The following is a 25,397-nucleotide window of genomic DNA, read 5'->3' on the forward strand; positions in this document are numbered from 1 at the left end:
GAGTCTTTGAATGAAGAGATTGAGGTAAAACTGTCCAGTTTGAGTGTTTGTTGCAGCTCGTTCAGTCGCTAGCTGCAGCGAACTGAAAAGACAAGCGACCCAGGGATGTGTGTGCTTTGGGGACCTTTAACAGAATGTGACTGGCAGAATGGGTGTTGTACGTGGAGGATAAGGGCTGCAGTAGATATCTCAGATAGGGGAGAGTGAGGCCTAAGAGGGTTTTATAAATAAGCATCAACCAGTGGGTCTTGCGATGGGTATACAGAGATGACCAGTTTACAGAGGAGTATAGAGTGCAGTGATGTGTCCTATAAGGATCAATGGTGGCAAATCTGATGGCCGAATGGTAAAGAACATCTAGCCGCTCGAGAGAACCCTTACCTGCTGATCTATAAATTATGTCTCCGTAATCTAGCAGAGGTAGGATGGTCATCTGAAATCAGGGTTAGTTTGGCAGCTGGGGTGAAAGAGGAGCGATTATGATAGAGGAAACCAAATCTAGATTTAACTTTAGCCTGCAGCTTTGATATGTGCTGAGAGAAGGACAGTGTACTGTCTAGCCATACTCCCAAGTACTTGTATGAGGTGACTGCCTCAAGCTCTAAACCCTCAGAGGTAGTAATCACACCTGTGGGGAGAGGGGCATTCTTCTTACCAAACCACATGACCTTTGTTTTGAAGGTATTCCTTAACCTTAACAAGGTTAAGGGTAGAGAAAGCTTGTTGGACACTAAGAAAGCTATGTTGTAGAGCATTTAACACAAAATCCGGGGAGGGGCCAGCTGAGTATAAGACTGTATCATCTGCATATAAATGGATGAGAGAGCTTCCTACTGCCTGAGCTATGTTGTTGATGTAAATTGAGAAGAGCGTGGGGCCTAGGACTGAGCCTTGGGGTACTCCCTTGGTGACAGGCAGTGGCTGAGACAGCAGATTTTCTGACTTTATACACTGCACTCTTTGAGAGAGGAAGTTAGCAAACCAGGCCAAAGACACCTCAGAGACACCAATATTCCCTAGCCAGCCCACAAGAATTGGAATGGTCTACCGTATCAAAAGCTTTGGTCAAGTCAATAAAAATAGCAGCACAACATTGCTTAGAATCAAGGGCAATGGTGACATCATTGAGGACCTTTATGGTTGCAGTGACACGTCCATAGCCTGAGCAGAAACCAGATTGCATACCAGAGAGAATACTATAGACATAAAGAAAGCCAGTCAGTTGATTATTGATACGTTTTTCCAAAACGTTTGATAAACATGGCAAAATAGAAATAGGCCTATAACGAGAGACAGGTTAAAAAGGTCGGAGATAGGCTTGGAGATGATAGGGGCAGCAACCTTAAAGAAGAAAGGGTCTAAACCATCTGACCCAGATGTTTTTTGGGGGTCAATTCAATTGAAATACTGTTTGTTAGTCAGTTTGTCTCTAGAATGTTGGAAACACTGTCTACTACAGAGTAGACAACATTCTATTCTCACATTCTATTATATTGTGATGTCAAGCCTTATTATTACATTTTGTTTTGTAGCCATGATAAAACACTCAGGACAACACATAAGGACATTTTAATCAATTCAATTATTAACGCTCTCGAGTGGCACAGCGGTCTAAGGCACTGCATCTTAGTGCTAGAGGCGTCACTACAGACACCCTGGTTTGAATCCAGGATGTATTGTAACCGGCTGTGATTGGAGTCCCATAGGGCAGCGCACAATTGGCCCAGCGTTGTCTGGGTTTGGCTGGTGTAGGCCATCATTGTAAATAAGAATTTGTTTTTAACTGACTTGCCTAGTTAAATGAAGGTTCAATTAAAAAACGCCTGTACTGTAGTTCAGTATACAGCTAGCTAGTGTTCATCATAATGGCCCTTTAATATTCAATAATGCAGCCATTCATATTTAAAACTATAATAAGTAACTCATAAGTCTGTGTACATACACACGCACGCTTGCACAGACGGGTATTGTATGACCCTCAGTCAACACTAATTTATAACACATGGTGCCAGTAGAGATGTCAATTTGGTTTCAACAATAATGTTATTATTACACTTGTGTTATAAGATTCCATAAAATGTGTGCTACTACTATAATAATAATAATAATAATAATAAGACCCATAATAAGACTCAACATCAGTTCTGCTATCAAAGACAACAGCCAATTGTAGTCTAACTACTGGTATTGGCTAGGACTAGGTGGTCTATAGCCCCACAGTGGAGGTTTCATAATACCCATAAAACCTACCGGTCAAACAGGGAAATGGTTCCAAACGTTTTTCCACCATTCATTTTTTCCCATAGGGGATTTTAGAAACATTTAAAATAAGGGCTGTGTTTTGTGTAGGGTTACCTTGGCATGACCTTTTAATACCCATTTAAATCTCTCTAGGACAAGGTGACTTTTATCAATATATTCAGCTCTATTTACTCTCAGATTCTAAAATGCTAATTAGCATCAACGTAGACATCGTTTGATTTGATTTGAAAAAGCATGGAAAACTACAAATACCTGCAAGCTCCTGCACGTCATCTCTAGGTGACACCTTTGCTACCAGGTATTGTGTCAATTTAAAACTTGCACAAGACAGTTGAAATGTAGCCAATTTATTAATTACTACATTTAGCTAACATTAGATAGTTAATCCATAGAACCTTACCTTTGCCTCGATTAGGCAGTCTCGTCCAGATCATCATGGCATTTGTAGTACTTTAATAACTAAATGACAATCGCCCCATAGCACACACTTCTGTCATCATGAAGTGCTTTGAGAGGCTAGTTAATTAAGGATCATATCACCTCTACCTTCCCTGACACCTTAGACCCATTTCAATTTGCTTACCGCCCCAATAGATCCACAGACGATGCAATCACCATTGCACTGCACACTGCCCTATCCCACCTGGACAAGATAAATACCTATGTAAGAATGCTGTTCATTGACTATAGCTCAGCCTTCAACACCATAGTACCCTCCACGCACATCATCAAGCTCGGGGCCCTGGGTCTGAACTCTGCCCTGTGCAACTTGGTCCTGGACTTCTTGACGGGCCACCCCCAGGTGGTGAAGGTAGGGAACAACACCTCCACTTCACAGATCCTCAACACAGGGGCTCCACAAGGGTGCGTACTCAGCCCCCTCCTGTACTCCCCTGTTTACCCATGACTGCTTGCCCACACATGCCTCCAACTCAATCATCAAGTTTGCAGATGACACAACCATAGTAGGCCTGATTACCAACAATGACGAAGTGAGGGCCCTGGCGGAGTGTTGCCAGGAAAATAACCTCTCCTTCCATGTCAACAAAACGAAGGAGTTGATGCTGGACTTCAGGAAAAAGCAGAAGGAGCACGCTCCTATCCACATTGACGGGACCACAGTGGAGAAGGTGGAAAGCTTCAAGTTCCTCGGCATACACATCACTGACGATCTGCAATGGTCCACCCCCATAGACAGTGTGGCGCAACAGTGCCTCTACAACCTCAGGCTGAAGAAATTTGGCTTGGCCCTTAAGACCCTCACAAACTTTTACAGATGCACGATTGAGAGCATCCTGTCGGGCTGCATCACCGCCTGGAATGGCAACTGCACCGCCCGCAACCGCAGGGCTCTCCAGAGGGTGGTGCGGTCTGCCCAACGCATCACCGGGGGCACACTGCCTACCCTCCAGGACACCTATAGCACCTGATGTCACAGGAAGGCCAAAAAGATCATAAAGGACATCAACCACCCGAGCCACGGCCTGTTCACCCTGCTATCATGCAGAAGGCGAGGTCATTACAGGTGCATCAAATATGGGAAATAAATACTGAAAACAAGGTTACTCAACCCTGCACCTTAGAGGCTGCAGCCCTATATACATAGGCATGGGATCACTGGTCACTTCAATAATGGAACAATAGTCACTTTAATAATGTTTACATACTGCTTTACTCATTTCATATTGTTAGGGTTTAACCAACTATTTGTTTGCATAACCAATATAATACAACTATTTAAACCTAGATAATACAATTAGTTGTGGTGCATAACTTATGAATACTAATGCTAAACATAAGAGGTTTATATTGTATTAACATAGATTGAGCGACATATAATAGACATGACTAACTGGAGGGTTGCTGGCTAGTAGTGTAGGCTGAGTAGACTCGTGACACACACACACAATGCCTGGTTGTGGGGCCGCTCAAGGACAGGTGTATGTGAGGAACTAATAGAGGGGAGAATGGCTGTGGCACAAGAACAGGCACTGTCCTTGGGTGTCTGACTCTCGGGTACACATACGAAGATAAGCTAGAAGACAACTATGCTTGGCAACAAAGATGTGTCTAGAGGCTGGGACCAGCCTGCACGCCAACGATAGGCTGGAGTAAATCTAAACCACACCCAAGCCTCTACTATGACAGGCCCTCAGGGAGAGGGAACTACGTCTGTCAAGAAGTAATTAAGGAAGAACTTATGATGTCATTTTCAGTTCTCTGTTTGCCCTGCGAGGTGTTACAGAGAGCCCGTATATACGAACCACCTATTTACCATTCAAGTGTTTGCATTAATTAAAGTACAAAGAAATCAGAAGTTACTATATGCTGACTATTTTGTTCCGATACCAGATCGAATTGACGCAACTTAACAATATGTATATACTGTATTCTATTCTACTGTATTTTAGTCAATGACACTTCGACATTGCTCATTCTAATATTTATATATTTCTTAATTCCATTATTTTACTTTTAGATTTGTGTGTATTGTTGTGAATTGTTAAATATTACTGTACTGTAGGAGCTAGGAACACAAGCATTTCTGCTAAATATGTGACCAATAAAATTTTATTTTATTTGATAGCCACATTAGCAGCTAATTAGCGTTTCATTTTTCGGAGGTCAATACAGGCGAATATATTGATAAAAGTCACCTTGTCCTAGAGAGATTTACATGATTTACAAGATTTAAAAGCCTACACAAAACACAGCCCTTTTTTTCTATAATCCCTTATGAGAAAAATTAATGGTGGAAAAACGATTGGAACCACTTACCTGTATGACCGCTAGGTTTAATGGCTCATACTGTTGTCCCCTATAGTCTAGGAGGTGGTATAGTCGCTACGTGGTTAAATGCAGTAGAGTAGGCAACAACAGAACACCGATGTGACACCTCTTTAAAATAAAGCTTTAAGTTCGTGCGCCTGCGCAGCATTTCGGGGCTTGGAGAGTAACTGAAGGCTTTGTTGAGACCACCATCGATACGAGGATTGCTCTGCAAAGAAAAAATAACTATTACTCAAGCCCATTGAAAATATTACGAGATGCCGCTTGCCTAATTATCGTGAACTTGCGTTGGAACAAATTACAACACATTATTTGCAATGGAGCCAACGATTTCCTCCGTATACAAACAAAACCGAGGCTTCTGTTTTTAAGGTGGATATTTAAGCTAGCAGCTACCTAGCCAGTCTACATTGGAGTTATTGTCTCTTTGTAAACACTGCGTCAATTGTGCTAACTAGCTAACTACCATAACAAAAAAACATGGGACTCGTATATTGTTGAAAGGAGGCCGACTCCTTTCCATTCGTTAGCTAAACATGAGAGAAGAAAGTCGTTCTTTCTCAGGAAGGCAGCCCATGGCAATCGAAAGACGAGGTGAACTTTCCAGCTGTGCCGACTTCACGGAGGAGAAAGGGACATCCGAGAGAGATCTGCAACCCTGCAACGCTTTTCATTTTACCTCAAAATAAAACCCAGAGGTTCTGGAGTGATGGAAACCGTGGGGAAATTCGAGTTCAGCAGGAAGGATTTGATAGGACACGGTGCATTTGCGGTGGTGTTCAAAGGCAGGAATAGAGAGGTGAGGGGACGATGTGGCATTTTTTTAACGTGTTTTAATTTATTTTTATCTAGATCTAACAAGATTGTATCAATTTAGCTATTATTCAAATTAAGTCTTCCCGTATGCATTGTTCATCATGTTTCTCCTACGTTTGTAGAATTTGCTCTATGTTGTTTTAGTACGACCTTAAATCGAGAGGCCTGGCAGCTGAAGGACGTGATCGTCTGGGTTGATGATGAAAAATATCAACAGCCATTTGCAGATGAAATGTGATCTTTTGAGTCTCCTGATGATAATTTATTACAATGAACATAAATTACAGTATTTTTCTTTAACAGTTTGGTGGGTGGGTTTGTGATGGTCTAACATCTAGGCTAGAATTATAATTTTATGTTGAAGTGGGTGGGGAGGGTGTTCAAATCGAGATGAAGATGGGAAATGATAAAGAGGGGAAAAAAATTGCTATTCACAAAGTCCAAATTTAAGTATTGGCCACAAAGGCATGCTGAGACATGTCTGTCCAACAACAACACACTTCATGCTGAGGGAGGATTCTGGTCCATGGGAAAATGGAGCCAAGCCTGCTATACATTCCTCTATATGTTGTCACCATGCCTCTTATAGCTAGTAGGTAACTAAGGATTTAAGTCCTGTGTCCATCGTTAATTCCTTCGCTATATAGTAGGCTACCTTACCACTTTCACTATTTTATGTTCCATGCATTTCAACTATTAACATTCATTAAACAGCCGTACAGGCACCCAGAATACTGTAGTCAAACTGTGCATTATAATTCATAATTCTTGTCTGTCTTTAGAAACACGACTGGGAGGTGGCCGTGAAATGCATAAACAAGAAGAACTTGGCAAAATCTCAGACCCTTTTGGGGAAAGAGATCAAAATTCTCAAGGTAAGGCAACCAGTTTTATTTTGATGTAGTATATTCAATAATTTCCATATGTTTACTAAAATTGAGTTTTTATTTGCAAAGAACTAACATTTCCTGTTTATTTCCCCCAGGAACTAAAACATGAAAACATTGTTGCATTGCATGACTTTCAGGTATGTATTATTAAGCCAAATACATTTTTAGGAAATGTGTGGACAGGGCTAGATTTCTACTATGGAGTTTGAACTGCTGTTTACACTAAGTTTAAAGCGTGTCATGTTTTTCTTCCATGTCCCAGTTGTCATATCAGCCAAGTAGAGCATTTGTGCGTGTTGGATGAAATGCTCATTTTTACCCACTTCTGTTAATTTAATCTTTGTTACATCACTTGCTGGTTGTGACCCAAGTTTGATGTTTCTATACTGGGCTCTGGGATATATACTAATCATAGGCCTGTTTATATTGTAAAGACCCTGGGTTTATAAGCACGGTTATCGACTCTGCCGCTTGAGCATGCTTTTGGGGCACAGTCGATAGCGTGCTGGACTTCGTGCTAGAAGGTCGAGGGTTCGAGGCCTGCTCCCTGCCTGTTTCATTTCCATATATATATATAAAAAAAGTTTTAGCTAATGAACAACATTTTTGATATTAATAGTTAAAAAACGTTTTGCCAATTATCTACATTTTTGTTATTCGTGGTCTTTCTACACATGAAAACATTGACAATCGTGAATACTGGAGCAGCTTTAAAATATCCACATCTTACAACACAAATTGGCCCGATCCAGTGTAGCTTGATCTGTGCTAATTTCAAGACACGTTAGTTCATTTGATGATCCTTTCAGCCTTAAGCAATAACAAGGTCACGGTCAGGTGGAAAACGGTTCCAGAAACTGGAATGTCACATCCCACTGAAGGGTGTTGGTAGCCATCTTTCTGTGGTCCCACTATGAAACCATATGGTTCTGAGTGGCGATGATTGAAGATGATCTCCTACAGGCGTGTTCCAGTAGTCAGAAGTTTGTGTTGTCACAGTGCTAAGCCAATACAGCAGCCTGCCATGTTTACACCTGTCCTCTGAGCCGCAGCCTAGGCAGCCATGCAAACTTTGTGTTCTCAGGTACATGATGAGATTTTATTTGTTTTCCTATGGAGTCACATAAAACTGGGGATGGTAAGGGTTGTAATGTAACCACTGCTACCTAAATCACTTTGCTTTATAAAGTCCTTTTTACATCAGCAGATTTCACAAAGTGCTTATACAGAAACCCAGCCTAAAACCCCAAACAGCAAGCAATGCCGATGTTGAAGCACAGTGGCTAGGAAGAAACCTAGTGATGAACCAGGCTCTGAGGGGTTGACAGTCCCCTTTTCGCTGTGCCGTGCAGAGATTATAAGAGTACATGGACATTTTAGGCCAGATCGTTCTTCAAGATGTTCAAACGTTCATAGATGACCAGCAGGGTCAAATACTAATCAGTGGTTGTAGAGGGTGCAACAGGTCAGCACCTCAGGAGTTAATGCCAGTTGGCTTTTCTTAGTCGAGCATTCAGTGGTAGAGTTGTCAATGCCAGGAGGTTTGCCATTATTGATCACTAAAAATAATTTTTACACCTCTCCCACACTAAATTGACAAAATTTACATCAGAACAGCGATTACTCACCACAAACTGGCAGATGCTTTTTTTTTCTTTAACAAGTCCGACGAGCCCGACGTGAAGGACATACTGCTTTCCCGGGAACAGGCCCAAATCCCTGTCATTTGCGTGAAGAGAAGACAGAGAAAAAGAGGACAGAGGTCAGGCAGCCTTCTGAGAATTCATAGGCGATCAAATAAACCCCCACTGCCTTCCGTTCTACTAGTTAACATGAAATCATTGGAAAATAAAATTGATGACATACAAGGAAGTTTAAACTACCAACGGGACATTAAAAACTTCATCAATAAGTGCATCGATGACGTTGTCCCCACAATGACCGTACGTACATGCCATGGATTACAGGCAACATCGGCACTGAGCTAAACGCTAGAGCTGCTGCTTTCAAGGAGTGGGACTCTAACCCGGAAGCTTATAAGAAATCCCGCTATGCCCTCCGATGAACCATCAAACAGGCAACGCGACAATACAGGACTAAGATCTAATCGTACTACACCGGCTCAGAAGCTTGTCGGATGTGGCAGGGCTGGTAAACCATTACACTACAAAGGGAAGCCCAGCCGAGAGCTGCCCAGTGACACAAGCCTACCAGATGAGCTAAACTACTTCTATGCTCGCTTTGAGGCAAATAACACTGAAACAATCATGAGCGCACCAGCTGTTCCGGACGACTGTATGATCACACTCTCTGTAGCCGATGTGAGTAAGTCCTTTTAAATGGGTCAACATTTCACAAGGCCGCAGAGCCAGACGGATTACCAGGACGTGTACTGCGAGCATGCGCTGACCAACTGGCAAGTGTCTTCACTGACCTTTTTAACCTCTCCCATTCTCATCGACGGGGCTGTAGTGGAGCAGGTTGAGAGCTTTAAGTTCCTTGGTGTCCACATCACCAACAAACTAACATGGTCCAAGCACACCAAGACAGTCATGAAGAGGGCACGACAAAACCTATTCCCCCTCAGGAAACTGAAAAGATTAGGCATCGGTCCTCAGAGCCTCAAAGTCATACAGCTGCACCATCGAGAGCATCACTGCCTGGTATGGCAACTGCTCGGCCTCCGACCGCAAGGAACTACAGAGGGTAATGCGTACGGCCCAGTACATCACTAGGGCCAAGCTTCCTGCCATCCAGGACCTCTATACCAGGCGGTGTCAGAAGAAGTCCCTAAAAATGGTCAAATACTCCAGCCACCCTATTCATAGACTTCTCTCTGCTACCGCACAACAAGCTGTACCGGAGCACCAAGTCTAGGTCCAAGAGGCTTCTAAACAGCTTTTACCCCCCCCCCCCAAGCCATAAGACTCCTGAACATCTAATCAAACCTACATGTACATGTTACCTCAATTACCTCGACTAACTGGTGCCCCCGCACATTGACTCTGTACCCGTACCCCCTGTATGTAGTCTTGCTATTGTTATTTTACTGCTGCTCTTTAATTACTTGTTCCTTTTATTTCTTATTTGTATTTTTGAAAATGCATTGTTGGTTAGGTGCTTGTAAGTAAGCATTTCACTGTAAGGGCTACACCTGTTGTTTTTGGCACATGTGACTAATAAAATTTGATTTGATTTAGTATCCAAACTTTTTCAATAGCCTTTCAAACTTTCCAAAATAACAAACTGAGCTCTCCCTACTTCTGCGTTCAACAGGAAGTGACGAGAACACAAGTTGCAATTTCGAAATTTGGTTGTGTATCAGCAGTTTTACTCTTATGTCGGGTCAATTAGCCCATGTCAGCTAACATTTTTAGGATTGCTAAAATAGTTTAGCAGCCAGCAATCTAAATTTGTTATCATTGTTGAGGCCCCTTGATTTTGTTAGTCTCACTCAGATATCATATTAAAAACTACAAACATTTCTCTCCAACCTATGACGGGATGCGGGTACGCTGACCCGCGAGCAACTGCGGCCCCCGCCCCCATCAAAGTTGCACATGCCTGATCTAGATCATTAGGCTTGCCTTGTCTTTTCCTATTCCACCAGCTTCAAAGTCTTACTGTATTTCATGCTACAGTATTTCTATAAGATTCAAAATGGACTCACATCACATAGATAGGTTTTGTATTTACCTTTGCTGCCGTTAACCTCGTAAAACCATCTGTAAGTCTCGGGGCTTACATTCTGTTTCGCTACAGTCTGGTAATTTTCGAGGCTAGGCTACTGTAGCCCTCTGGGCAAACATACATGTATGTTTGACCTGTGAGGTACACAGTTCTGTGCATGCCTGCGTGATATGTGCTGCAGTTCACTGGGCTCCTTGGCTCATTACTACATGTGACTGGTGTGGTGTAGGGAGAAGAAAAGCCATGCCCTGTGTTAAGCTCCTGTGTTGGTAGAACACCTGGCTGGCATGTAGGCCTACACTCCTCTAGGCACGTAGCATTGGGGAGGAGCGCTGTATGCATCGATTTCTATTGTATGCTGGTTGTCATAAACAGGAGATGTTAGCAGGTCAGTAAGCCAAAACCACCTTGGGCAGACATACTGTATGTCTGTCCCTGCCTGCCTGGCAAAGTACAATGGAAACCAGATGGGTGGCTGGGCTGGCTGCTGTCTCGCCAAAAAAAACAACTTCAGAAGCTTTGACTCAGCAGTAGTTAACTCTGAGATCAGCCAGTACTCTAGCTCTGATTGGCTGTTGAAAGAGACCTAGACATGGAGAAAGAGCAGGGTCATCTGTTTCTATGTGAAGGGCTTTTTGAAGTGTGCTGCACTGTCTTGTTTTCATAAGGCCTGTGCCATGGCTGACAAGCTGTTGGTAAATCGTAGAGAGAAAAAAGGGTTGCCAGGGCTCAGTAATGCCCATCTGTTTTCAGTGTCAAAAAGCAGCCAAGCTACTAGGGCCGAACGATACCAGTATCGTGATACTCGTTAGTATCGTGGCAAGGAAACAAAACAGGCTGATTTAACTTCTTTAGGAAAACAGCCCTAATGTTGGAAACAAACATTATGTTGTCATCCAGTGTCACATTTATATATTTTCCAAGCTATGTAGCACACAATATTTGACGGAGCAGGTTTTTAAAGGACCTCAGAGTTTGGTCTGCTTCTTGTTTTAATATATTCTGATACTGGTATCGTCACAGCCCTACAAGCTACTGAGGTGGGCGTAATATGGCGTACGACTCTAATTGTTTGTTTGTGCTTTGGAAGATAATTTGTTTTGATTTCAGACAACAGACTTGTACCATCTCTTTAACAGTGAACCTCCCTGGTGGTCCAATATTGCCTTTGTCAGCCAAGTCAAGCTGTCCCCCCACAAAAACCCAATTAGCTTTAATGCAGATGCCTCTCTGAAATGAACGCTCAGACACGGCATACAGTAATTTTTTATTACAGTGCTTTATAATCCATTATACTCTTGACATGCCAACTGTTGCTATGGCGAAGACTAGCCTATCAGTTTCTAAATTGACCTTTCCTGTTTGTGTCATGCAGGCAGCCCCCATATTCATATGGCTCTGTGGCATATTCATGGTACTTCTGAATTTTAATTAGTCAGGTTAAGCCTTGCTCCCAATATGTTCTATGATGAGCTCAGTTCTATTGGTGTGCTACTTGTGCTGAAGGCAGCAGTACTGGAGAACCAGCTTGCTAGATGTTGATCCTCTCCACCTTTAGCTGAATGAGCGCGATGACTCAGATAATCGCTTTAGCATGGTTCACACTTTATCTGTCACAACAGGGGGAGGTTTTGTGTGACCCTCTGAACTCTTGCCTACTCCTGGTCTGCATTAACCTCTGTGACCCCCAGGCAAACACAGCCCATACTGTTAACTCAGCACGGATGGCCCAGGGACTTAGCGTAGTGATGTGCCGTTGCCTCTTTGGTTTGAGCTCAAACAACTTGAAAAGCCAGTAGTCATTGTAGTGGATTATGTCAAAGAAGATGTAACATAAGTTCCAGTGAGTTAGACTTTAATTTGACTAACATACATTTTTTGCTTGCATATTCTTCTCTACAAATGTCCTTGTTCAGAAGTCATCCTTCTTAATTTACCCTACCTACTCCAGTGAAGCAATGACTTTTTACTTATGTCACTGAGCACAAGTAGGTATGTGCCTTCATCTACTCCTGCTCCATAACACGTCACAGATCATATTGTTCCAAGTGGCCAAAGTGTTGACGTGAAAACCTCCGATACCCGAATGTATTGTTTTTCTCTTTCCTTTTTGTCCTCTGCACCCACCCTGACTTGTGTTTGTTTGTCTCACTCTAGGAAACGGCCAGTTCTGTGTACCTGGTCATGGAGGTAAGCTTCTGGTGTTGTCATGTTTGTCTTAGGCCCTTGTTTTGGTCTGCGGTTCAACACAAACACTCTTGCTCTAACTCGACCCTCACTGAGACTGTAATTAGCTAGGTCCTTAGGCTCGCAGGAAACATGAGCATTGGGGAGAGAATTAACTTCTGTATAAAGAAAAGAAAAATAAGCTACAGATCCTCGGTTGTGCCTAATCAAATTACAATCAGACCTCAGGACTGCTATTGAGTTCAGTTAGGCTTAGGGTTGAACAATTCGGGGAACTTTCTATAAATTCCCTGGTTTCCCAAAATCCCGGTTGGAGGAATCCAGAGAATCAGGAGGGTTGGTATATGCAGGAAAACAGGAATCCTCCAACATGGATTTCTGGGGGGGGAAAAGGGCATTTTTTTGAAGGTCCCAGAATTTTACAAACCTATTTACAGTGGCAAGAAAAAGTATGTGAACCCTTTGGAATTACCTGGATTTCTGCATAAATTGGTCATCAAATTTGATCTGATCTTCATCTAAGTCACAACAATAGACAAACAGTCTGCTTAAACTAATACTACACAAACAATTATACGTTTTCATGTCTTGTATTGAACACACCGTGTAAACATTCACAGTGCAGGGTGGGAAAAGTATGTGAACCCTTGGATTTAATAACTGGTTGACCCTCCTTTTGGCAGCAATGACCTCAACCAAACGTTTTCTGTAGTTGTGGATCAGACCTGCACAACGGTCAGGAGGAATTTTGGACCATTCCTCTTTACAAAACTGTTTAAATTCAGCAATATTCTTGGGATATCTGGTGTGAACCGCTATCTTGAGGTCATGCCACAGCATCTCAAATCGGGATGCGGTCAGGAGGTGAAGGTGTATTTTCTTCTGTTGAAGCCATTCTGTTGTTGATTTACTTCTGTGTTTTGGGTCGTTGTCCTGTTGCATCACCCAACTTCTGTTGAGCTTCAATTGGCAGACAGACAGCCTTACATTCCCCTGCAAAATGTATTGATAAACTTGGGAAGTCATTTTTCTGTTGATGATAGCAGCTGTCCAGGCCCTGAGGCAGCAAAGCAGACCCAACCCATGATGCTCCCTCCACCATATTTTACAGTTGGGATGAGGTTGCTGTGCTGTGCCTTTTTTTTCTCCACACAGTGTTGTGTGTTCCTTCCAAACAACTCAACTTTAGTTTAATCTGTCCAAGAATATTTTGCCAGTAGCGCTGTGGAACATCCAGAGTTATTTTGCTAACTTCAGACGTGCAGCGTTGTTTTGTTTTTTGGACAGTAGTGGCTTCATCCGTGGTGTCCTCTCATGAACACCATTCTTGTTTAGTGTTTTACGTATCGTAGACTCGTCAACAGGGATGTTAGCATGTTCCAGAGATTTCTGCCAGTATTTAGCTGACACTCTAGGATTCTTCTTAACCTCATTGCGCAATCTGCGCTGTGCTCTTGCAGTCATCTTTGCAGTTTCTCCATTTATAGACTATTTGTTTTACCGTGGACTGATGAACATCAAGGCTTTTAGAGGTACTTTTGTAACCCTTTCCAGCTTTATTCAAGTCAACAATTCTTAATCTTAATCTCTCTTGTTCGAGGCATGGTTCACGTCATGCAATGCTTCTTGAGAATAGCAAACTCAAATTTTGTGAGGGTTTTTCTAGAGCAGGGCAGCTCTAACCAACATCTCCAATCTCGTCTCATTGATTGGACTCCAGGTTAGCCTACTCCTGACTCCAATTAGCTTTTGGTGAAGTCAATAGCCTAGGGGTTCACATACTTTTTACAACCTACACCGTGAATGTTTAAATGATGTATTCAATATAGACAAAAATACAATAATTTGTGTGTTATTAGTATAAGCACACTGTTTGTCTATGGTTGTGAAGATTTTATTTTTATGACCAATTTATGCAGAAATCCAGGTAATTCCAAAAGGTTCACATTCTTTTTCTTGCCTCTGTAGGCTAGTAGGTTTCATGGGTTCCGTTGGGTCATGTCAACTTAATCACCCTCTATCTATGAGGGTTCTGACTAAACACCTCGGTAGTTTAACAAAATAAAACAGACCCAATTCCTGCTGAACTCAATTTGACTGTTTTTCTAGCTTTCTTGTTAAAAGGGAACTTGTATGTCTTAGAGTGAAGTGACACAAGACAAAACCTTTTCAGGGTTACACAAAGGAGTCAAAAGACCTCCTGTTGTCCAAACTTACCCCACCCAATGACCAGGCTTCATTCATATTAATGCTGCACCGTCAGTGTCATTCACTTAGCCGCCACCCCTCTCTCTCTCTCTCTCTCTCTCACACACACCTCCTTAGTGAGGAGTATTATGTATCTATCCCCATTAGGGCTGTCCCCGACTAAAACTTTGTATATCTGGTTAAAAAATGTAATTTGATTGAGGGTAATGTCAGACATTTAAAGCCTTAATGTTTCTTCAGCAATTCAACCTGTGTGTTGCTCTCTGCTGATTGTATGTCTCCTAATGTCATTCCCTTTCATCTCTATCTTTCTCTAGTACTGCAATGGTGGGGACCTGGCGGACTATCTCCACTGTAAGTGGACTATTTCATCTGTCAAAAGCCCAGAGAAGCTCTCATTAGAATTGCTTGCTTTCCTTCAGTTGGGCCTCTGTAGCACATAGTGTGGCAAATTCAGTGGGGGAAGGTTTCAGAGCACACAATGAAATGGGGGAAGGTTTCAGAGCACACAGTGACTGGAGCCAGCTTGTGTGTGGAAAAAGCTGGGTATAATGAAAGTCACCTAGAGCATCAAGGCAGAGTTTTAGAGTATGTTGGCAAAGTGAAAATGATAGCTGGGATGATGTAATGGTGGGTAATGAGGGTGTGGGCTGAAACAACCAGGCCTCTGAATTTAGCACAGGAAGTTTAGGCCCTCCCTAGGCTGCTTGTTTATTTAGATTCCAGTCCCAGGCTACAGAGAAGCTGTGTTTTCATAGGCTGCTGGGGTACAGGTCTGGTGTTTCTGTTAGGATGCAAGGGGGGCACGCTGTCTGACTTCCACAGACGACTGAGGGGGAGGGAGGGATTCCGACACCATCTCTGGGCCAGGGAAGTGATTGGAGAGAGAGGTCAGTGGAGTGATGAACGGTGAGAGCCAGAGGAAGGTGGAATGAGAGACGATGCCTTGTCTGGGCTTGTTTTTGCCTTTACATTTGGAAGTGAAATGAACATGCTTGTTATGGTCTGTGAACCACACGACAGTCAAATGGCACCAAAAAGAAAGTTCAGTATTGAAAAATAACATAATTTACATACTTTTGATAGTCAAATAAGGTTGAGTCTTTTATTTTTCCCTTAATGGCAGTCTGTCCTGTCCCACCCCTAGCCAAGGGCACCCTGAGTGAGGACACCATCCGAGTGTTCCTGCAGCAGATAGCCGGGGCCATGAGGGTGCTGCAGGCCAAGGGGATCATTCACAGAGACCTCAAACCACAGAACATTCTGCTCTCCTACCCCCGCAGGACGCAAGTCCCACTCCACCAACACCTGCATCAAGATAGGTAGGGGGGGGTGTGCACATGCTCAGTAATGCATCATATAAATGATAGTGACGTGTTCAATCTTATAGCTGTGAAGAATTAATGAGTGCAGGGCCGAAGACTGAAGAGCAGCATTTTATACATCGTTAGACCTTACTCATATTAATCCCTCTCAAGCCCATGTATCCTGCAGACTGAATTGATTGCCTTTGTGAAGACTGTAGCATGCTTCACAACCGACTGCTATAATCCTGATACTTCTTTTGAAACTTGCTCATTTGTTTCTCAGTGCCTATTGATCTTAAATGTTAGCCTTTTTAACCCCCAAAGGTCGATGTACGAGCCCCCATGAAAATCTAATTAGCATTAAACAAAATCCCCATAAAAATCAGTCAGGCATCCGCCTATGTTGCACTTCCGCATCTGTGGTGAAAGGTGACAGAGCTAGAGCAGTGTTTGTCAGACCATGAGACATCCCCAAAATTGTTCTTCACACAAAATCATCTGTAGCATCGGAACGGTTTGGCCTACACACTAATATGACCCCTCTATGGTAAGATGAGACTCTCACGGACATGTAGATGTTGCTTTAGGACGCCCACAGGTCTCACAAGACTTGTCCAAAGGTCCCCGGTACCAGTTGAAAAAATGAATGGCACACTCTGTTGTTCCATGTAGTGAATCTGTTATTCAATGCGTTTGTATGGGCTAATAGCAGTAAGGCCTAAAAAATAATATATATTTATTTTGATACTTCAAGGGGTCTCAACACTTAAAATCAAATAGCTAAATGATCCTTGGTATGACCTTAAAACAATTTCATCTAGTTTAGTAGAGGTGTTTTGACTGATTTCTTGTCAATGCTAATATTACAAAAAATCGCTAGCTAATCAACAAATGTTGCAATAAACATTTGGAGAAGACAAATAGTTTGTTATCAGCAATCTAAGCCAACCTTGTCTGTTTTACACCATAGTTCCGCACGCGTCGGTTTTGTTGCTAAACAACCAACCTGTTTATTGCTGAATCATTTTTTCCCCCTTCTATCTCTCGCTCTCCTATTCCTCTCTCCAGCTGACTTTGGGTTTGCACGGTACCTTCAGAACAACATGATGGCTGCTACTCTGTGTGGATCCCCTATGTACATGGTGAGCACTTCTAGTTCCTTACACAACCTCAAACTGCCTATGGTCATACTCCCGAGTGGTGAAAAAGCACTACAGGAAGCGTCACTACAGTACCTTATTCGAAACCAGCCTGTACCACATCCAGCTGTGATTGGGAGTCCCGTTGGGCGGCGCACAATTGGCCCAGCATCGTCTGGGTTTGGCCGGGTAGGCCGTCATTGTAAAAAATAATTTGTTCTTAATTGACTTGCCTAGTTGAATAAAGGTTAAATACAGCATTTTTATTTATTTGTATGTTTAATCTGCCATTAGGTACAATGTTTGATATGTGTCGTGTGCAACTCTGACATTTTTTCCTGTATCCACCAGGCACCTGAAGTCATCATGTCTCAGAACTATGATGCCAAGGCTGACCTGTGGAGCATAGGAACCATTTTGTTCCAGTGTCTGACTGGGAAAGCCCCGTTTCAGGTGAGCACCATAGTCCCAACGATATAAGACTCAATCATACGCAGATATACCCAACTCAAAGAGAGGGTGCTTAAAATGAATCCACTCAATGCAAAACGAGTCATTCATAGAGCGAGAGAGGAGAGAGAGAAACAGACATCCCCCCGTAGCATATTGCCTGTTTCTGTTTGAGTCTTTTATTGAAGAATGTGAAACAATGTTGTCTATTTGCTGCTTTACATTCAATCATGTAGCTGTTCTTTAGGCTATGGCCTAAAATAAATGAATTCATATGGTCAGAATGTTATACTTTGTAGCATAGGCTACTGGATTTATTCAAATATTACATCTGGTGAAAGGCCGACAACATTTGGTCCTTTCAAGACTGTTACATGACATGGGAAATGGGAACATTGTGATTTCAGAGACTCTCTACCGCTTGGCAATAGTTTATGATTAAAGGGACCAGAGTCCATCTGTTACCATCATCATTATCATGATTTACGTAATTCAAAATCACCAAATAATGTATTTAGAAGCCCACTAGGCTACTAAATTGTTGTCATTAAATGTCCTGTATAATAGAAAGGAAATACTTTTGGGTGTTTCTACAACAGCCTAGCCTATCCTACACAGTCACGCAAAGTAGCTGACCTCGGTGTCCAATCCCATGCACAGAAACATATAAAAACATTAACTCATTGCCTTGATGCCTTCTCTGTTAAATCTTTTAGACCCTGGTGGTTTCTCTGTTAAATCTTTTAGACCCTGGTGGTTTCTCTGTTAAATATTTTAGACCCTGGTGGTTTCTCTGTTAAATATCTAAGACCCTGGTGGTTTCTCTGTTAAATATCTAAGACCCTGGTGGTTTCTCTGTTAAATATCTAAGACCCTGGTGGTTTCTCTGTTAAATATCTAAGACCCTGGTGGTTTCTCTGTTAAATATTTTAGACCCTGGTGGTTTCTCTGTTAAATCTTTTAGACCCTGGTGGTTTCTCTGTTAAATATCTAAGACCCTGGTGGTTTCTCTGTTAAATATTTTAGACCCTGGTGGTTTCTCTGTTAAATATCTAAGACCCTGGTGGTTTCTCTGTTAAATATCTAAGACCCTGGTGGTTTCTCTGTTAAATATCTAAGACCCTGGTGGTTTCTCTGTTAAATATCTAAGACCCTGGTGGTTTCTCTGTTAAATATCTAAGACCCTGGTGGTTTCTCTGTTAAATATTTTAGACCCTGGTGGTTTCTCTGTTAAATCTTTTAGACCCTGGTGGTTTCTCTGTTAAATATCTAAGACCCTGGTGGTTTCTCTGTTAAATATCTAAGACCCTGGTGGTTTCTCTGTTAAATATCTAAGACCCTGGTGGTTTCTCTGTTAAATATCTAAGACCCTGGTGGTTTCTCTGTTAAATATCTAAGACCCTGGTGGTTTCTCTGTTAAATATCTAAGACCCTGGTGGTTTCTCTGTTAAATATCTAAGACCCTGGTGGTTTCTCTGTTAAATATCTAAGACCCTGGTGGTTTCTCTGTTAAATATTTTAGACCCTGGTGGTTTCTCTGTTAAATATTTTAGACCCTGGTGGTTTCTCTGTTAAATATCTAAGACCCTGGTGGTTTCTCTGTTAAATCTTTTAGACCCTGGTGGTTTCTCTGTTAAATATCTAAGACCCTGGTGGTTTCTCTGTTAAATATTTTAGACCCTGGTGGTTTCTCTGTTAAATATCTAAGACCCTGGTGGTTTCTCTGTTAAATATCTAAGACCCTGGTGGTTTCTCTGTTAAATATCTAAGACCCTGGTGGTTTCTCTGTTAAATATCTAAGACCCTGGTGGTTTCTCTGTTAAATATCTAAGACCCTGGTGGTTTCTCTGTTAAATATTTTAGACCCTGGTGGTTTCTCTGTTAAATCTTTTAGACCCTGGTGGTTTCTCTGTTAAATATCTAAGACCCTGGTGGTTTCTCTGTTAAATATCTAAGACCCTGGTGGTTTCTCTGTTAAATATCTAAGACCCTGGTGGTTTCTCTGTTAAATATCTAAGACCCTGGTGGTTTCTCTGTTAAATATCTAAGACCCTGGTGGTTTCTCTGTTAAATATCTAAGACCCTGGTGGTTTCTCTGTTAAATATCTAAGACCCTGGTGGTTTCTCTGTTAAATATCTAAGACCCTGGTGGTTTCTCTGTTAAATATTTTAGACCCTGGTGGTTTCTCTGTTAAATATTTTAGACCCTGGTGGTTTCTCTGTTAAATATCTAAGACCCTGGTGGTTTCTCTGTTAAATCTTTAAGACCCTACTGTAAATCTGTAGACAATAGCAGATAATCAACATAAATGTAGGGGTATTGGATTGGATCTTACGCGGATCCAAACTTCCCTCGCGCAGCGAATGAGACATCAACATGTTCTGGACACTGTTTTCTGCACTGGGTGTTTTTGCATCGTATGCTATATCACAACAGCTCAAATATTTCCTGGATCAGCTGGAAATGATCCAGGGTGGTTGACTATCACTAGGCCTAATTAAACAGTTGGATACCAAATGCGCATCCAACAGGTAGGTCGATTAACTTTGGCATAGCCTATTGAAGAACCATGCAAAAGTTAGGTGACTCTTTTGGGAAGAAGCATTTGAATTTGCAATCATTTTGGATTTGTGTGCCCAGGAAAACTGTTTTCATCGCGTAGCCTAAAATATCAATATGAACGTTTGATAAAGCGGTGCTGCCGTTAATAACACTCCTTGTTATAGACTCAGCTAGACGTGTCCCGCTGATGGCCCATAAGGGGTTGGAAGGAAATATCAAGGAATTATCATAGGCCTAGTTTTATTATATTGATAATTAGATTCCATGAAGCAAATTGAAAGAAAATTAATTATTACACGCTTGAAATAACTTTTCTTTATTTATATGTGAATGTTTTAAATATATTAATATATTAATAGGCTTATCGATTTCAAGTTATTCGCCCAACCTTGATTTATTTTCTGTATAAAAGGAAGACAACGATTGCAGTTCATTAAACAATATATATTTTAAACAATATTCTGCCCATATGAACAAATGTATTTTAAGACATACGTGAACAAATATATGAAAGCCTTCAGACGGGTTTTAAATGAGTTTACCCACTAATGTATGCTTATGGATTAAATTTGCCAAGTTATTCGCCCAATCCGGTTTTATTTAGGTTATTCTGTTTAAAAGAAAGGCAACGAATGCAGCACATTTTTATTTATTCAGGCTCTATATTCTGCCCATATGAACAAACTGACCACCAGCCAGCCGTCGTTCCCCAGCCATTTGCACACACTCATTGTACCTCAGGCAATTGCACACACGTGCAAACCGTCTTATCTCAACCATACTATTTATCCAGCCTTTCCTAAGGCTCTCAGGTAGGTCAAAACATGACAGTCTAATTTAGGGAAACCATAGAGGTGTCTTGTCTCTGAGAGTCAACTACATACAAGTAACCCAAACTGGCCAGACAGGATTTTTAAAGGTCAACTGACTGTTTCCACTTCAGATCTTTCCACTCTGAAAATAATTTGTGTGCATGCAAACATTCAAGTGATTTGTTCTGTCTCTATAAAAAAAATATTTGTATTGTATTTGCGAAACGTTCTACTGCACTTTTGGAGCTAGTAACATAAGCATTTCACTGCACCTGCTATAACACCTGCAAGTCTGTGTACATGACCATTCAACTTTGATTTGATGTGTGTGTGCTACCCGTAGGCTAGCAGTCCCCAGGACCTCCGGCTATTTTATGAGAAAAACAAGAACCTCAGCCCCAAGTAAGTGTTCACCAACTGTCTGTTTTTAGAGACCGAGGTTTCAGATTTCTTAGATTTCTTCTTTCACAGGAGATTGTTTGTTGAATGTTGTTTCCATTTGAATGTACTAATGTTGTGGTAGATCACATTTCATCATTGCCTGTGTTACAAATTACTTTTGATTATCATACTCTCACACACTGCTTTTAGCATCTTTCACTACCACAATCGTAACTTTAACCATTTGTGGCGAATTGCAAAACATGCCCCTGATCAGTTGTTACAGCAGGAATGAAGTGCAAAGTACCATCACGTGTTCATGGTGACTTGTGTGTTTCCCCTCCCAGTATCCCCAGAGAGACCTCCTGTCCCCTGAGGCATCTGCTGCTGGGTCTTCTGCAGCGCAACCACAAGGACCGCATGGACTTTGGTCAGTGGGGCCACACTCATTATTTAAGAGATGTTTCAAATTGATAGGGTAGCATGTTCCTCACTTTCAATCTATTTCTCTTCTTATTATAGAGGAGTTCTTCTGTCACCCCTTCCTGGAGGCGAGCTCGTCCATGAAGAAAAGTGACTAACACTCCTTATTCATCCATCTACCCATCCCTAACTGAAACATCCAAACCATGCCAATATTGATTTTCACTTATTTTCTTGGTGAATTTTGATGGGTTTGACTTAATTGGCCTATCTATCATATCAAGAGGACAGTCTGATTTATTACTTTGAGAATTGATATTGATATTTTTCTTTCATACAGCAACTCCTGCTGTGACCATGACGTGCTTTCCCAGCTCCGCTTCAGCCAGCTCCTGTAGCAGCTCTTCCACCTCACACCTGGCCTCCCCACCGGTGAGTGTGTGTGCATCAATATATACATGCTTGTGTGCATGCTATACAGTGTATATACCATGTGTTTGTTTAAAGCATCTTGTAAACATCGTGATTCAGAGGTGACCGTAGTAAGTCATCCATGGGGCCTCAGTCTTATCACTGATGATGTGTTCAACTCTGTGTGATAAGGCCCAGCTGTTTGACTTAATGACCCACAGGCAGATTGGACTGTTTTTGCCCAACAGTTGTTAACTGAAACATACTAGGTTAGAGCTACTGTTGATCAAATGAAATTGTATTTGGTCACATACACATAGTTAGCAGATGTTATTGCGAGTGTAGCGAAATGCTTGTGCAATATCTAACAAGTAATCTAACAATTTCCCACCAACTACCCAATACACACAAATCTAAGTAAAGGAATGGAATAAGAATATATAAATATATGGATGAGCAATGACAGAGCGGCATAGGCAAGATACAATAGATGGTATAAAATACAGTATATACTGTCATTGTGTGTTCAGTCTTGGGTTTGCTGGCTGGTATAGGGCTTTTTGTTTAATCTGTAGTGTAATGTGCTGCTGCCTGTGAAATTTGTGATGACGCCCTTGTGATTATAGTCTGTTATCAGTGATACTGTATATGGTGGATGGTTGATTGTTTGAAACATAGACGGTGTTGAGATCTAGTGGGTAGTTCAGGGTCAGTGCTGTGGTCATCCTTCTTGCCTACCTCTATCTTTCTCTCTCCTTTCTCTCTCTGCAGCAGTCCCTGGCTGAGGTCCAGCAGCTCCGTGCTAAGACACTTGCCTCTCCTACCCAGGATTCCCCTGGCTTCCTCCTCAAGGACTCGTCTGGAGGGGGCTGCAGCAGTAAGAACTCCTCCTGTGACACAGACGACTTTGTCATGGTGCCCGCCCACCTTCCCAGTGAGTACACTCTTTAGCAATGTACTCCCATAGAGCTCAATCAGTGATGTATAGAATCCAGAAATTGTGAGTGAAGTTGTTTAGAATCGATCACTTTCTCTCTGAATAAGAAAATAAAGGTTTAAAGCCCGACTAATAAAATGTTACTTTTTAAAAGATATATCTCAATGTATAGATGAAAGATGAATTTGTCATTTGGATCACTTCAAGTGATACAAATGAAGCTTTACAAATTATAAGTACAGCAGCATTGTTAAGAAATTGCAGGTCAGATTTATCCAGGTAATTGTGACACATAGAACATGCAGTAGGCCGATCTGTCCCTCTGATTCATCCACGACTACAGCAACACAATCTAGCTATATCCCTCTCAATACAAACAAGGCTCATAAATGAGAGTTGAGTGATACAGAATAAACATGTAATTTAGCTGACAAATGCATGTCGTAAAGGTTATTAATATTGGCTCCTGGCTGTCTGTGTGTCTGTCTGTGACAGCTGATGATTTGCAGATTCGAAACCACTGGTGGGTCTGTTGTTAAAGTTGCTTTGATGTTGCTAGCTTAGCTACTGAATTAATTTTGGGCAATTTTCATTCAGCAGGGGATTGAGAATATTTTCCTAGTGTAGCACTTGCTAGTTTGACCGTATTTCAGACTTCTCAGCACGATCTGTGTCAGCAGCATGCCGGACACTATGGATAATATTCACGAAAGCCAGTTCTGTCTACTGGTAAGTGAAGCAAGCTAGCTAGGAAACAGATAGATCTGACCACACACGCATTGCTTGCTAATGTGCATAGCCTACCGTTGGGTGATTAGCCTACAGCTAAATAAACGTTCATGCACTTGCAAATTTAGCTGGAGTTGCTAGCTGGCTTATTGTTTTCCTCTTGGATGTGGAGTTTATTCTATTGCAACATTTTTGATGGCGAATTTATTAAACCCTATAGTTGCTGAGTGTCAACTTTTCCAGGCAAGTGTTTGCACTGCAAGAGATCAAGCTTATACCAGCGCTACCATTGAATGGCAGTAGGCGGCCTATATTGTTGAACTTGTCTACGTCAATTAGAATTACATTTTACTGCTGCAACGTTCATAGCTGACTCACTTATAAATTGTAATTTTTATACAGTAGAGTAACCTACATGCTTGTTGTAGGCTACAAGCAAACGAAAAACCAGCTGTCTGGTACTGACTGATGGAAGGGTGGCTGGCCCAGCAGCCACTTGAGAACTCTGATAGAGCGAACTCTGATAGAGCACATTATGACGTCTTGTCTGGGTTTGTTTACATTATGTCTTGCCTGGTTTTGTTTTGTCGCCTCGACAATTTGATATTTCATAATCACAAATGATTTAAATGAGACTTACTAAGTCTGGATTTAAGGATGTAGTAGGTTTCTACTCCAAGGTTTCATCAGTTTGGTTTGATGTGTTGCCATGGTTTCTCAGCAGGTGAGCTCACCTGTGAGGGGCCTACTGGAAAGGTGTTCCACGACAGTCTGATGAACAGCGGGTGAGTTTAGTGGTCAGGGTCGTACCTGGATGCTGATGGGAAATGCACCCAATCCCACTTCTTCACAGTAATATAATATACAATATAATCACAAAACTCTTGTGTTCTCAACTCTTCATTAGCTCTCTGCTAGCCTTTGGTGGCCTGGGCAGTCAGGGCAAGACCCCACCCCACTCCCCCTCCTACAGCTGCTCCCCCAATCCTATCAGGTAAGAGCAAAACACACTCTTACTGGAAAGGAATTCATTCTCAGTGTTCAGACAGATTAAACCATCTAGACATGCTAGTCAGGTCACCCTGGCAGCTGGGTGGTGTATTGTGCACTGAAAGCAAAGAGGAATAATATACCCTTCTATAGTAAGAGGATTCGTGTGTAAGGCTCGATGACCGGCAAGTCGGTTAGGAACAAATTCTTATTTACAATTCACGGCCTACACCAGCCAAACCCTGTGCGCCGTCCTATGGGACTCCCAATCACGGCCGGTTGTGATACAGCCTGGATTCGAACCAGGGTGTCTGTAGTGACGCCTCTAGCACTGAGATGCAGTGCCTTAGACCGCTGCGCCTCTCGGTTGGCCAGTAGGTCAACCAAAGCAAGGGCTCTCACAGCTCTCATT

General features: G+C 42.0%; 1 pseudogene; it reads left to right on the top strand.

Annotated features, from left to right (window-relative positions):
* The first annotated feature begins 5,154 nt into the window (after positions 1–5,154).
* Positions 5,155–25,397, top strand: part of LOC123725540 (serine/threonine-protein kinase ULK1-like) — a 33,778-nt pseudogene continuing 13,535 nt past the window's right edge.

The sequence above is a fragment of the Salmo salar genome, chromosome ssa01 (genome assembly GCF_905237065.1).
Source record: "Salmo salar chromosome ssa01, Ssal_v3.1, whole genome shotgun sequence".
NCBI lineage: Eukaryota > Metazoa > Chordata > Actinopteri > Salmoniformes > Salmonidae > Salmo > Salmo salar.